Source organism: Lynx canadensis, chromosome A3 (genome assembly GCF_007474595.2).
Source record: "Lynx canadensis isolate LIC74 chromosome A3, mLynCan4.pri.v2, whole genome shotgun sequence".
Taxonomy (NCBI): Eukaryota; Metazoa; Chordata; class Mammalia; order Carnivora; family Felidae; genus Lynx; species Lynx canadensis.
The window spans coordinates 8879863-8893908 of NC_044305.1; the positions used below are offsets into that span (position 1 = coordinate 8879863).

Sequence of the window (14046 nt, forward strand, 5' to 3'; positions counted from 1 at the left end):
TTAAGATCATAGCGAAAAACACAGAAGAAGCTCCACATAAAAAGATGTTCACCACAGTGGTGCTTTAACGGTAGAAAAATTTGGAACAAAGTACCTGTTCTCTAATACAGGAGTGATTAAATAAACAATGGTACATATATTTGATGTTGCATAAACATGATTATTCCAAATAGAATGCTACAACTTGGTAAAATACCTAAAACAGAATTAAATTGGAGAAAGCAGCAGAATACAACCTGTTGTTCGGTTTTGTTGGTTATCTGTTACTATGTAACCAATTACCCCAAGACTCAGCAGCTAAGGACAACAAACCTTCCCTCTCTCAGTTTCTGTGGTTCAGGAGCCTGGAAATGGCTTACATGCATGCCCCTGGCTCAGGGTCTTTCAGAAATGTGCAGTCAAGCCATTGCCTTAGGGCTGTCATCCTCTTGAGACGGGGGCTGAAGAGTCCACTTCTAAGTTCACCTACGTGGGTTTTGGTACGCGATTGTTGGTGAGTTAATCAGGGCCCCGCCCTCAGTTCCTCACCACATCCCATAGGCTTCTCCTCAGGATTGATCGAAGCCTGGAAACTGGCTTTCCTCCAGTGTGAGTGACTCAGAGGGAGGGGTGGGGGGAGTGCGGGTGAGCATCTAAGGTGGAAGTCTTTCTATAGCCTAATCTTGGAAGTGATGTCCCGTGGACAGGACTTGCCGTGTCCCGTTAACTACAGGTTAAAGCCCACCGACTCATCAGGCAGTCATAGAGGGGCAGTGATCCTGAGAGGTGGGGATCGTTGGGGCCACCCTAGAGGCTTTATCACAGAACTCCTCTATGCAATATAGCTACACCAATTGAAACAATAAAAAAGATTGGCTTTAAGATTTAAAAGAGGGAGAGAAGCAGGCGGACAGAAGACAGAATGGGTCTTTTCTGTAGCTTTCTCTAAAGAGTTGGACTGAGGAGTATTTTTTTATATATATATTATTTTCCCTATTTTCCAATAATGAACTTTTTTTTTTTTTTTTTTACAATTACTATGATGGAAACACTCGGTAAATGTTATTTAATTGAAAAAAGAAACCCTGCTAAGAATACACAAGCATTATATTTGTAACTGATGAAGGTAATTTTAAATCCACTTCTAACTCTGAAATCAACTCATATCTATATATCTATATATCTATATCTATCTCTCTCTCTATATATATCTCTCTCTATCTCTCTCTATATATCTCTATCTCTATCTATCTATCTATCTATCTATATCTATTTTTTCTTTTTTAATGAAAGTAATCAGCTGATGTCCCTGCAGTTAGTACTTAGAATGTGCTGGCTAAGATCATTAGAATCTAAATCTCCTTCTCCACACCCCCGCCTTCCCGGAGCTCAGCTCCTCCCCTCCCGCCTTCCTCCTGCCAAATTCCCAGAGCACCCTATATTTTAACGTCTGCAAGGGCGAGGGAGCCAGGATTGACGGCCATGCAGTCAAGTCCTGGGCTGACACTGGCAACAGAGGGTAACTCATGCTTAGCACTTGACGTAACTTTTTGATGACTGAAACCTGATTCCATCGACCGATCCCTCAGTGGCTGATCTCATCTCTTTACCATCAGAGAAATTGAAGCAGAGTTACCAGCAAAGATAAAAAGAGGAGGCGAGTGGGCCATGTCTCAACACAGAGAGGAATAAACTCGTCTTTGATCCTTTGTCCAAAGAACATTCCGGATTCTCATAAATGGGATGGCTGAGTGCAAAGTATTGCTGCAGCCATTCCCCCTCCCCCCACTCCCACGCCCGTGCCCCAGCCAAATTTTTCTGAGCTGGGTGTTTATGTGATTCTTCAGAGAAAACTACAAGTTTATTATTATCTTTTTTTTCAGTTATGACTTCAAGGCAAATCTCTTTCATTTACAAAATTGAGCAGAGAATAACAATGCAGTCAACAAAACACACTTGAAAGCGTTAAAAAAAAAAAAAGTAAGCGTCACAAACAACAGCAACAAAAATGAGCCTTTGTTGAGGGTTTTGAGCCGGGACCTGGAGGCCTTCCGTGCACTTGCCATGTTGCTCTAGACAAGACGTGTTACCTTCCAAGCCCCAGTCCTCTCCGCTGAAAACGATCATTGTTCCTATTTATTGATTTGTGGTCAGGATTAAAGGGCATGCCCCAAGGTGGGTATATATAGTGCCTGAGATATAATAACTGCTTATTAAAATGTGCTCTTTCTTTACTGTACTTCAAATGGTATCATTCAACTGTTTCAAATTCTACAATGGCTTCCTGTGACAGAGAATGAAACCAAAACTCCTTACCACGAGCTACAAAGCCCTATTTGATCAGTCTCTGATTGCGTTTCCTCCTGCTCCCTGCCTTCCAGCCTCCTGGTCTTCTCTCCACCCCTGTGGTATGCCTTCTTGCTCCCCTCCTCAGGACCTTTGCACTTGCTGTGCTTCTGCCTAGCACACCTTTTCCACAGACATTTATCTGATTGGTTCTTTCCCTATATTGAGGTCTTGAGACAAATACCACAGCATTAGCAAGCCTTCCATGACCTCTTTTTCCTGAAAATGACCAAAGTCAGTTTCTGTTGTTTGCCATCGGAGAAATTGAATGAATTCAAATAGCAATTTTCTTGAAAAATGCATTTTGTCCTCTTTCTTTTTTTTTTTTTTTTTACCTCTCTTCAACCACAAGCCTGATCGTATTTGTTAATGTTTTTTATGGCTTTTTTCTTGAATCCTGTTGCTGACCTGCTTTTAGATTAGTGGAGGCTTTTGCCCGGGCTTGTTGGCACCTCCCAGAGAAGTAGACTAAAAGTCGGGACGAAATGGATGAAGAGGTGATGTTAAAGAATACAGGAGCATGTGATTGTGATAAAAGCATTTCCAGAGAACCAGTTTGCAGGACGGTTAGTCTAGAAAGGGTAAACAGAAAATGCGTGTCTTAAATACTATCCTTATGCACGCTTTGGGTGGCTCCAGCAACACTGGGAGTGCCTGCATTTGAAAAAAGAAATGATCATAGGATCCAGAACAGGGATTTTTTGCATGACTGATGATTAGACCCAGCAGAACCATAATGGATTCCTTCCTGAGTCCTGAACCCATAAAGATAAAATATCATTTCCTAAGGAGGCCCCACTCTCTTAAACCCTTTCACATGGGCTTCTGTCGGATACATGCTTTTCCTGCTGACTATTCTGCAGACACACAAGCATCTTGCTTTGAAAACCCTAGTGCTGCCGTCTTCCCTCTTATCACTGGGCCTTTGCATATGCTGCCCCCCTGCTCCTGGGATAATGGTTTTTCTTCTCTTTTTTAAATATTTTTTTAATGTGTATTTATTTTTGAGAGAGAGAGAAAGAGAGACAGACAGAGTGTGAGTGGGGGAGGGGCAGAGAGAGGGAGACACAGAATCCAAAGCAGGTTCTAGGCTCTGAGCTGTCAGCACAGAGCCCGACGTGGGGCTTGAACTCATGAACCACGAGATCATGACCTGAGCCGAAGTCGGATGCCTAACCTACTGAGCCACCCAGGCGCCCCTTCCTTCTCCTCTTTACCTACTGACCCTTCAGTTCTTACCTTACTACACATCATACACTCAGGAAAACCTCCTGTGACTTGCCTGACTAGTCAAACCCCAATGAAGCATTCTTTTTTGTTTTCTTTTAGAGAAAGAGAACATGAGGTGGGGAGGGGGGCAGAGGGAGGGGGAGAAGGAGACATAGAGAGATACAGAGATAGAGAGAGAGACACTGAGAGAGACAGAAAGAATCTCAAGCAGACTCCGCACTCAGTGCAGAGCCCTACACGGGGCTTGATCCCACAACCCTGAGATCGTGACCTGAGCCAAAATCAAGAGTCGGACCCTCAACCAACTGAGCCACCCAGGTGCTCCTCACCCCATGAAGTATTCTTATGAACGTGATGTCCTCCGCTCTCTACAGGTTTAATTTTATAATTATTTGATTAACGGCTGTCTCTGTCACCAGGGTGTGAGCTCTGTTCTAGCACCAAGTGTGTCCGATTTTGTCGAGCATGGAATTTGCTAGAGCTATTACAGATAGGGGCTTGGTATGGTGTAGACACTCCATAAATACGTAAGTGAAAAAAAATGAACAGAAGAATTTATTTCCAGCACTGACTGTAAGACTAAAGCCATAATAGCAATTCCCACTTTGAATAGGCAACTTATTGACTTTAGTCAGTTCAGTGTTTTTTAACTTCTGATTTTTCATATCATTCCTTCAGAAGCATTTATTGGCCTTAACATTTTGTTGCTGCCACAAGACGGGTAAATGTCGTGTGTGTTCCGTGAACTATAACTGATTCATCTTGACTTATTGCATTTTTGTCTATTTTTTTACTTTTTTAAAATGTTTTTTTTTCATGTTTATTTTTGAGAGACAGAGCACAAGCAGGGGAGGGGCAGAGAGAGAGGGAGACCCAGAATCCGAGGCAGGCTCCAGGCTCTGAGCCGTCAGCACAGAGTCCGACGCGGGGCTCAAACCCACAGACCGTGAGATCATGACCTGAGCCGAAGCCAGACGCTCAACTGACTGAGCCACCTGGGCGCCCCTAAAATATTTTTTTAATGGTTATTTACTTTTGAGAGACACAGAGACAGAGCATGAGTGGGGGAGGGGCAGAGAGAGAGGGAGACCCAGAATCCGAAGCAGGCTCCAGGCTCTGAGCTGTCAGCACAGAGCCCGACGTGGGGCTCGAACCCACGGACCGTGAGATCATGACCTGAGCCGAAGTCAGATGCTCAACCGACTGAGCCACTCAGGCACCACTACGCCATTTTTTTTTGTATCTAGAACACAGGTTGGCCAACTTCTTCTGTCAGGGGCCAGATAATAAATATTTAAGGCTTTGAAGACCGTATGGTCTCTACAGCAACTACTCAGTTCTGCTGTTGCAACACAAGAGTTCCCACACGTGACGTATAAACACATGAGTGTGGCTGTGTGCCAATAAAACTTTATTTATAAAAAGAGGCATTGGACTGGACTTGGTCTATGGGCTCTGCTTTGCTGGTTCCTGTTACTGAAGAGGAGGAGAAAACAAGTTCAACATATGGGCTCAGCCCGGCATGTAAGCTCGAAGAGCTCCGTAAGAGGCCCTGGCTTCTCCCAGGCGCTCCGGCACATCGATTCATCTGCCTGGGCCTCAGTGTACTGAGGTACGTGTGGGGACCACTGCTCAACCGAGCATGGTTGTGAAGATAAGAGGTGACAATGAAACAAGCTGGCATTCAGTAACCTTGGATTAACCACACTCACTTCGGTCTACTTCCCACCTCTAGTCACGCACACTGATTTGCTCTTCGTGGCTCCCCCATATTGTTTCTTTCAAAGTAGAAACACATCGAAGAAAAAAAAGGTGTGTCAACATAGAGAATGTTTTGCGGTTAAAAGAAAGATCGTTCTGGTTCGTGTGTGGAGGGTGGGCTGGAGGAGCCCAGGGTCCAGGAGACCGTGGAAGACACCACCTGCAGGCAACCCAGGAATGCGGCAACAGTGGCCATCGGACGCGGTGTTGCCAGTGGAGGGAGGGGACTTGTTTTCTCGGTGGCGGGAGACCCTCGAGGGCAGGGGCGCTGTCACACCTGGAGCTTCCCACGGCCTAACACACGGCCGGGCACGCAGAAGATTCTTGGGGAATGGGTGTTGATAGAGTGAACACAGTCACCACATTCTGGAAACATCTAGAATGGCTCGTTTACAAGACACGCGGTTACTGATGTCCTCCTTAGCATCCCGTTCTCTTATCTGTGGACGCGAGCTTCAGAGATTTGCCCACAAGCCAACCGTCTCTCACAGCCTCAACCACAATCAGCCTCGACCACAACCAAGCCACTGCCATTAGTCACCTGGACGGTAGCAATACCCCCTCCCACCTGCTGCTTCCCTCCCCGGGCCCTACCCTTGGCCACAGTCCGTTCAGTGGCACTGTCGGTCTTCTCACACGTTAGTCAGACAGCGTTACTCTCCTGTCCCCGACCGGCTAACAGCATCCGTTACCCTAGAATGAAATCTAAGGGCCTATAGACTCGGCACATCCTGGCCTCTCGTGACCTCATCTGCTTTCTCCTCCTTGACTCTGCTCCAGGCACCCCGGCCTGCTCTGTCTGTGAGATACCTGAAGTTCATAGTGGCCGCAGGGCCTTGGCTCTTGCTGTCTTCTCTGTCTGGGACCTTAGATAGTCCTCAAACATCCACATAGCTCAGGCTGTGGACCACCACTTGGTCCAGGCTGTGTTACAATATCACTTGCTCAACTCCTACCTTCCCTGACTGCCCCATCTAAAAGCAGCGATTCATAACCTTTACTTGAATTCCTGTTTCACTTGTCTACAACCTGGTGCTCATTTATTTCTGGCCTGACCTCCCTCCCCCACAATTCCCATTGGACTATAAGCTCCTTGAGGGCAGGAATCTTTTTACTCTTCCCTGCTACAAGTCAAATGCTGGTAGGCATGTACTAGATGTTCCAAATTTGTGTGTTGATTACCTAAGTGAATGTAGGACACCCGGGAACCATCCATTCATCTCTCCCTCTCTCTAAAAGCTGAAGCAAATCAGACTCATTATCAAAGACAGAATAAATATGTTGACAAGTATTATTATGCATAATACTATTTTCACTTGGTAGAAACCAATCAACATTTAACCAGTGCTCCTTATAGCACAGGTGAAATGTTCACGATAAGGATAATTTCTTTAAAAATCCCAACAGTCTGCAGTCTGCAGACTGCCGAGCAGCCTTGTTCAACAGAGCCTTAGTGAAATGAATCTATAGAGGCTTCTAGAAAATGCACAAGAAAGGAATTCTTTTCAAACGCACTGGAGACACTGATGAAAGGCAGAAACCTTAAACACAATCAAAATGTTTTACACCCACAAGGATCGAAGCTCTAAAAAAAAAAAGATTTTTTTTTTTTGCTCCTCAAATTACTGAATTTTGAGCATCAATCAGGAAATTAGCTTCATAGGTCATAGAGGGTGGGATCCTAGCTGTACAGAAAATTAAGTAAAGGCAGATTTGGGGAAGGGGCTAAAAGGACGTGTGCTGAATGCATGCTTGAAGTTGTAACTCATACAGAAATAAAGGGACTCAAGGAGTTACCGCTAACCAGTACAGTGTATCTGAAACAGCTAATATTTCCCTGCCTCACAAAGGTTTGGGGTGCCCGACCTCTCTAGACAGATAGAAGTTAGTAGAGGCATTTGTCCCTGAAGGTAGAGAACACTCAGATCATTTCAACTGCTCTGATTTTCCCCCTACCTCTGGGAACATTATCGTCTAAGCTCTGACCACGTTTAGAACATAACCTATTGGGGAAATGGAATAGGCCACTACATACATACATATATGTATCTATATATATATCAGGAAATAAGTATTAATTCAGCACAATGTGAAATCACTGCATTTGCTCTTTCATCCTGAAATGTAGGACAAACTAGCAATTCTTTCCTTCCTGGGCTACGCCAGCCTCGGGCGTCCCTCTGAACCGTGAGATTTTGCAATTGATGCGACGAGACCTGGGTTTTCGTCTTGACATTTGCTTGCTGGGTAACCTTGGGAGAATCACTGAACGCGTCTGAGCTTCTCCATCAACGAAAGGAGGGCAGTAAGCCCAGTTCCGCCTGCATCAGAAGGTTGCTGCGAGGTTGAAGTGAATTGATGCATAAAAGCGCTTTGCATCTGGAAAGTGTGTTCAGATGTGAAGGGGTAGGGTCCCAAGATGGGAACTTCAAGTCCAAGTGCTTGCGTGAGCCAAGCCAGTAAGAGCGATGGGAGGCCTGCCGGGGTACAGCCTTTCCACGCAGGCATTATCGATTGTTTTGCTCACGTTAAGTGTGGGAAGATTCTTTGCGTCCACCGGGACCTATGTTTTCATCAGTTTTGCTTAGAACACATGGCCCTCTTGAACGAGCTTTTGTTGGTTCGCTGTTGATGGGGACGTGGGTGGACAGACACATGACGTAAACTTTCGAGTGCAAGAACGATACCAATGACAAAGGATATGTGGATCTGCCGAGGAGATAACAGGACTGGCAAATAGAACGTCCCCACCTCCAGCTGTGGACGCAGCTCATGGGGCCAGACTCCCTAACTTGAAGAGAAGCCAGGCATTTAGAGCCAAAGGGAAAGCCTTCTAATACTTCATTAGAAGCCGATTCGTTAATTAAAGTTCTAAGAAACACTAGGAACACATCTGGGGTCAGTACCATCTTGAGGGCTATGGTTTGTGACCATGTCTTAAATTGTCTCCCGGGGTCAACATAGCATCTAACTGGACCTTCACTTCCTACCTGCTAGCTCATTTCACGAAGGGAAATGTGTGAACTTCCCAGGTAATTGGGGTCTTAATGCCCCTTGCAGTTTTTCTCGGGCCCAGTTCGTTTTCAGGGTGCGAGCTTTCCGTGATGGGAGGACAGTATGAACAGGTTTTGCTCGATATTCAGTTATTTGTCCCGGGCGTCTTCTGCTTGTCCTGCACACTGGAGCTCATCCTTCTTCTCAGGCCTGTGCCCCGGGGAGGCTGACCTGAGATCAGGGATTGTATGTCGTCTCCACACTTTGTCCTCTGGCTTTGCCTCTGGGTCTGCCCGAAGGCGATGGGCGAGTGGGAAGAGAGGGTCGTGGTGCACATGTCGCCCTGGCTCCTTTTGGCCAGGTGGCCGTGAATCCTGTGTCCCTGTACCAAGGGATGTAGCTCCCAAGAAGAGGCCCTATCCTTATGGCCACACCTTCACCAGGTTGTGGAAACTGCTTTGTCCTCATTCTCCTTCAGTGAAGGCTCCCTTCTGTCACTAGTCTCGGGGCCCTGCAATGCCCCTTGTTGGTTCTTAACAATCACTCCTACCTTCTCCTTGTCCTCCAGTCCATTCTCCCTCCATCAGCCGGTGGAGTATGTCAGGGGTCTCCTGCCTGGCCCCCAACTGACACAATCATATTTCACGCCACTGGTTATCCCGGTGGACCATTGTGAGTGAGACAGCGAGGGTCCAATTCCAAATCAGAACCACAGGTGAACTCACCAAGCAGTTCTCGCGTGATCACTCAGTAAATATTTGCCAGAAAAAGAGATTAACCTTCATTTAGTTACTGACCAACCTCAGAAAAGTCAATACATGTTCAAACACCTATCTTCGAAGAAACAAAAGTCTGACACACATTAAAAATTGTTTGCAACCTGCGGCTAGGTGGTAGGCATTTTTTACACAGGAGGTAAGGTTTGGATGCCACAGCAGAGGGGTAGAGGAGACAAATCAGTGTCAACGATGATAGTTAAAGCAAAGCGTAGCTGTTGAATGCTTGTTGTTGGCTGGGTTCTATGCTGTGTTCTTTGTATATACTGTCTCATTTACCGCTCACAGCATTGTGAAGTACTTCTGTTCCCATACGCACTTTGCACATAGAAAATTGAGGTTTAGAGATGTTAAGTGATTTCATACATGAAGCAAGGGACTGTGCCAGACCCGACCCCAGATCTCGTAATTATCTCTGGATTCCAGTGAATTCAGAGTTTCAAAGAAAGGAGTGGTCAATGAGGAATGGAGTAGTCTAGAAAAATAAATGCTGATGAACTGATATCGAGAAGTCAGATATTTCAGAAACTGACATTTGAATCAAGAATCCCTGGCTCAGACTCTGGGTCCCTGGGCACAAGATGGCATCAGCAGTGGCCGTACACGGAAGGTGGCTATTTCTGACGCTCCAAGGGGAGCAAGGGAAACTATGAAGCCTACTTTTATTATTTGTTATCTTTATTTTACTACTATAACAGAAATTTTGCTCAGAGAGAAGACCAGATCACACATAGGAGCAATTCTTTAAAAACAAATTTACTTTTCTTTGGGTTAAGTAGACCCACAGAACTGAAATTTCCTTTCCTCACTAAACATAGTCTGGTAAGGCTCTTGTTCAAGTCCTCTACCCTCCAGCTTGGGGACATGACCGGGATGCAAACTGGCATGGCCCGATTGATGGTGAATTGGCCCCATCTGTATACACATCCTTTGCCACGTGATTTGGAAGCACCTTTCATCAAGAGATGGCATTTGCGTGCCCGCTGCTTGAGTCTGGGCTGGCCTTTTGACTTTTTTCGTCCAACAGAAGTGACCGTAGTGTAGTTCGGAGACTAGGCTGCAAAAAGCCTTTTGGGTTTTTGCTCTCTGAACTCTGTCACCACCATGGGCCAAGCCTGGGCTGCCCTCCTGGGCAGTGAGAGAGACCACACGGGGCAGTGCTGAGTCCTGCCATCTGAGGTGTCGCAGGAGCAGCCCGGCCTCAGTGAGTCTAGCCTAAATTGCCAGCCTACGGGATCATGAGCTACATGAGTGGCCCGTGTTTTAAGCTGCTAAATTGTGGGCTGGGACTGGCGAGGGAACAGCTATCTGCCCCAGCTGAGCACACTGGACTCTGTCCATGGTATCTGCACCTTGAGTAGAGAAGCCAAGAGCATGAAGACCTGTTTGGACGGTGAGTGCAGTCGTGGCACCTGGACAGACTGGTCTACGATCCTTGCTTTCTGGACTCACGGTGTCTTGACATCGGCCCGTTTCCAGCTTTGGTTCGCCAGCCTTCCCGTTATTCTGTGAACTGTTGGTAGACTTTCCATCGAGTCCTTTCTGCTTCAGGTATGGAGGGTCACTTTCTCTTGCTTGTGGTCTAAGAATAGCCTCCTGCACAATTTGATGTGGTCATCGAAGACCACAACCAAGCAGGAGAGGGGGAAGGTGCCACATGCTAGCGGTTAGAGGAGATACTCAGGCATGGGGACCCCTTGCCCAGGGCTGCACGGCCACTGCCTCCTTTGGCGAGGCTGCTGGGCTGCTCTCGCTCGTACAGCTCGGACAAAACCCCAGCCTGGAGACGTCTGATGCCCGCCTCACTGCACTGCTATGGGTTGTGTCAGGAGTTACGGTCACAGCAGCTATTCCTTTTCTTGTCAACTTCCCAATAAGTTAACTGAATTAGTTTGGGTCTTATCAGGCTGCACAATGTGTCCTGATTGTATTATGGGGAATCCTGTTTCAAAAAAAAGATGGGGTGCATGGGCGACTGTCAGTTAAGTGTCCGACTCTTGATTTCAGCTCAGGTCATGATCCAGGGTCGTGAGATCGAGTCCCCCGTTGGACTCTGTGCTAAGCATGGAGACTGCTTAAGATTCTCTCCCTCTCCCTCTCTCTCTCGGCCCCTCCCTTGCTTGCACACACACACACACACACACACACACACACACACTCTCAAAATAGATAAGTAAACATTAATAAAAAGACATTCTGACAAAGATGCTGTTAACATGAACTGTTCTTGCCCTTTGCACACGCTGTTCCCTGTACCTGGAACACCCCTGTCTACTGTTCCCTGCATCACCCCTCCACCTGTTTTCCTCTTAGCACTGGCATGCCTTCCTTGAGAAGCCTTTCCTGCCTGTCCAGGACTGGGTTTGGACATTCATTTCTGGGTCCCCACAGCCAGAGGAGCATTACACCGCGTCCTAAACATCCTTATGCACGTTATTACACTACGTTGTAAACAAAACATCTGGTTTGAATGTCCCCCCTCTATGTCGTGAGCTTCCTGAGTTTTGGGAGTTGTATTTTTCTAATCATTCCACCCCCCTATGCCAAATAATCAGACAAAAATGGAAACCATGGGAGTCAGATATACTGGATTCAGATAGTAATCGTATCCGATACCAGCAGGGTGATCTTGGCCAATCAACTCACGAAAACTTGCAGGGGTTGGGTAGGCCATGGGGCAGATCTAGCCTGGAGACCTGTCTTGTTTGGCCTGTAGAAGGTTAATAAATGATAGTTTAATTGCCAACCCCTAACTATTGTGAGACTGTGCATCTGAATTTCTAGTTCTTTCAAAAGGTCAGAAGATTGGCTACCCTGGGTCTGTGTTACTGTGTGGCAATGACCAGTGGACAACCATTGCCTTATGGTTATGGTTATGGTTAAGGTTACGGTTAGGGTTAGGGTTAGGGTTAGGGTTAGGGTTAGGGTTAAGGTTAGGGTTAGGGTTAGGGTTACTGTTAGGGTTAAGGTTAGGGTCAGGTTTAGGGTTAGATTTAGGGTTTAGGGTTCAGTGTTAGGGACAATGAGTGTCTTAGAGTTGGGTTGTAATCTCCCTCCTAAGGTCACCATGTGTATCGTCGATTCCCTTTTTACTGTTGTAAGTTGAGTTTATTGCCTTTTTGTTGGTATGGTTGTCACCATCCATAAAGTGGAACAAAAATTTGCCAGTTAAATAATGTCTCAGTAATGAATAGAGTATGCTTTCCTGTTTCATCCATGCTGTTTTGCCGTAAAAGCAATATCTCAGGGCCTTGCTACTTGGTGTCTTTATGGACCCAGGAGAAAGTGGAGTTTTCCAACATAAGACCAAGTTGTGTTTCACATCTTTTGCAGAATCCCTGTCCTTTATGTTCGTTTTTAACAAAAATTGTGTTGTGAATCATGGATGGGTCATTTAGTTACGTGCACATGTCTTCGTTTCTGCTTAGGTCATGATCTTGTTGTTCATGTGCTCAAGGCAGACATTGGCCTCTGTACTGAGAGTTTGTTCCTTGCTTGAGATTCCCTCTCTGACTCTCTCTCTGTGTCTCTCTCTCTCTCTCTGCTCCTTGGTTGTCATGAGCTCTCTCTGTCTCATAATATATAATTAAATACTTGAGAAACAATCACTTGTGTGTGGTTCCTAGCTTCTGTTCTTGAATCTTAATTTATAACAAGTTCGTATATATCATTATATACACCATGATACATACAGTACACATCATGATATAGTTTTTGATATATGTTGTGTCTCTACATAAATATCTATGTGTGTCTAATGCCTTATCCTACTCTGAGAGATAATCATCAAATGATTCCATATGTATAACTGTAACAAATAGTAAGGTTATAAAATAACTAGAAGTTTCCAGTTGGTAGAAAAGCCGTAAGATTAATAAAATATTTGTACTTGCCCACAATCCTTTACCTACAAATCAAAAATTCTGAAAGCTCTGGAACACAAAAGTTTTATTTTTCTTTTCATAATTCAGTTAGCAGAGAAATCACACCTGAATCAATTCAAGACATTTTAAAAATAAAAGAAAAAAGTCTCACTTAGTAATATTAGTGTTTCGTCATAGAGTTATTTATATTTTTAATTATAGATGCTATTCCCAGCCCCATGGGAGTGCTATCTACTATACAGTATAGGTACCATGTTCTCTTTCTAAAACTAGAAAAAAAATTTTTTTGATGTTTATTTATTTTTGGGCAAGCGAGAGAGAGAGAGACAGACAGAGTATGAGCATGGGAGGGGTTGAAAGAGAGGGAGACAGAGAATCTCAATCAGGCTCCGGCTCTGAGCTGTCAGCACAGGGCCTGTCGCAGGGCTCGAACCCACAAATGGTGAGATCATGACCTGGGCCACAGTCAGACGCTTAACCAACTGAGCCACTCGGGCGCCCCCTCTTCCTCAAATTTCAAAATTCATCTCTCCAGAGAGTCTGAGGCACAGATTTGTGGATGTGTATAAATAAAGACGTGGGCCTTCCCAGCTATGAAAGGCTATAGTCAAGAGTCAAGTTGAGTTTCCCCTCAGCTTTTTGTTCTACCCATTAGGCGAGTCTTGATAACACGCGTTATTTCTTTATTTCGTCCATTCTTGATCCATTCGAGTGACCACGTGCTAGCCTAATTGGACATCGTGGCTGAGTAGGGATGGGCTCCTCATTCTCTCTTTTGACTCTAACCACAGAGGGAGAGAAATAACGATAGAAAAAGCACACCCCATGCTCCCTCTGTTTTAATGGGAATGTGCTGTCAGGAGAGAGTGATATGATAAGGCCTTACATAAATGGATGCTCTGACAATGTGTTGAGAATAGGAAAGGTAACATTTAATAAGCATGTTAGGGTAATTAGTTAAGTCACTTGTCAATTAACTAGATTACCTAATAGCTAATTTGTCTCTCCAAGCAGCAGGCTTTGTGAAAAAGCAGTCAAGGGAAACTTAGTTTGAAAGGATGGCCTTCGTACATGGG

General features: G+C 45.4%; 1 protein-coding gene and 1 non-coding gene across 2 annotated transcripts in view; both read right to left on the minus strand.

The window, feature by feature from the left end:
• TSHZ2 (teashirt zinc finger homeobox 2) overlaps positions 1-14046 on the minus strand; it is a 272337-nt gene that overhangs the window by 92487 nt on the left and 165804 nt on the right. The gene's annotated exons all lie outside the window — the stretch shown is intronic.
• On the minus strand, positions 4689-4773 carry TRNAR-UCG. Its single transcript has one exon. It is a non-coding gene; the product is annotated as a tRNA-Arg (tRNA).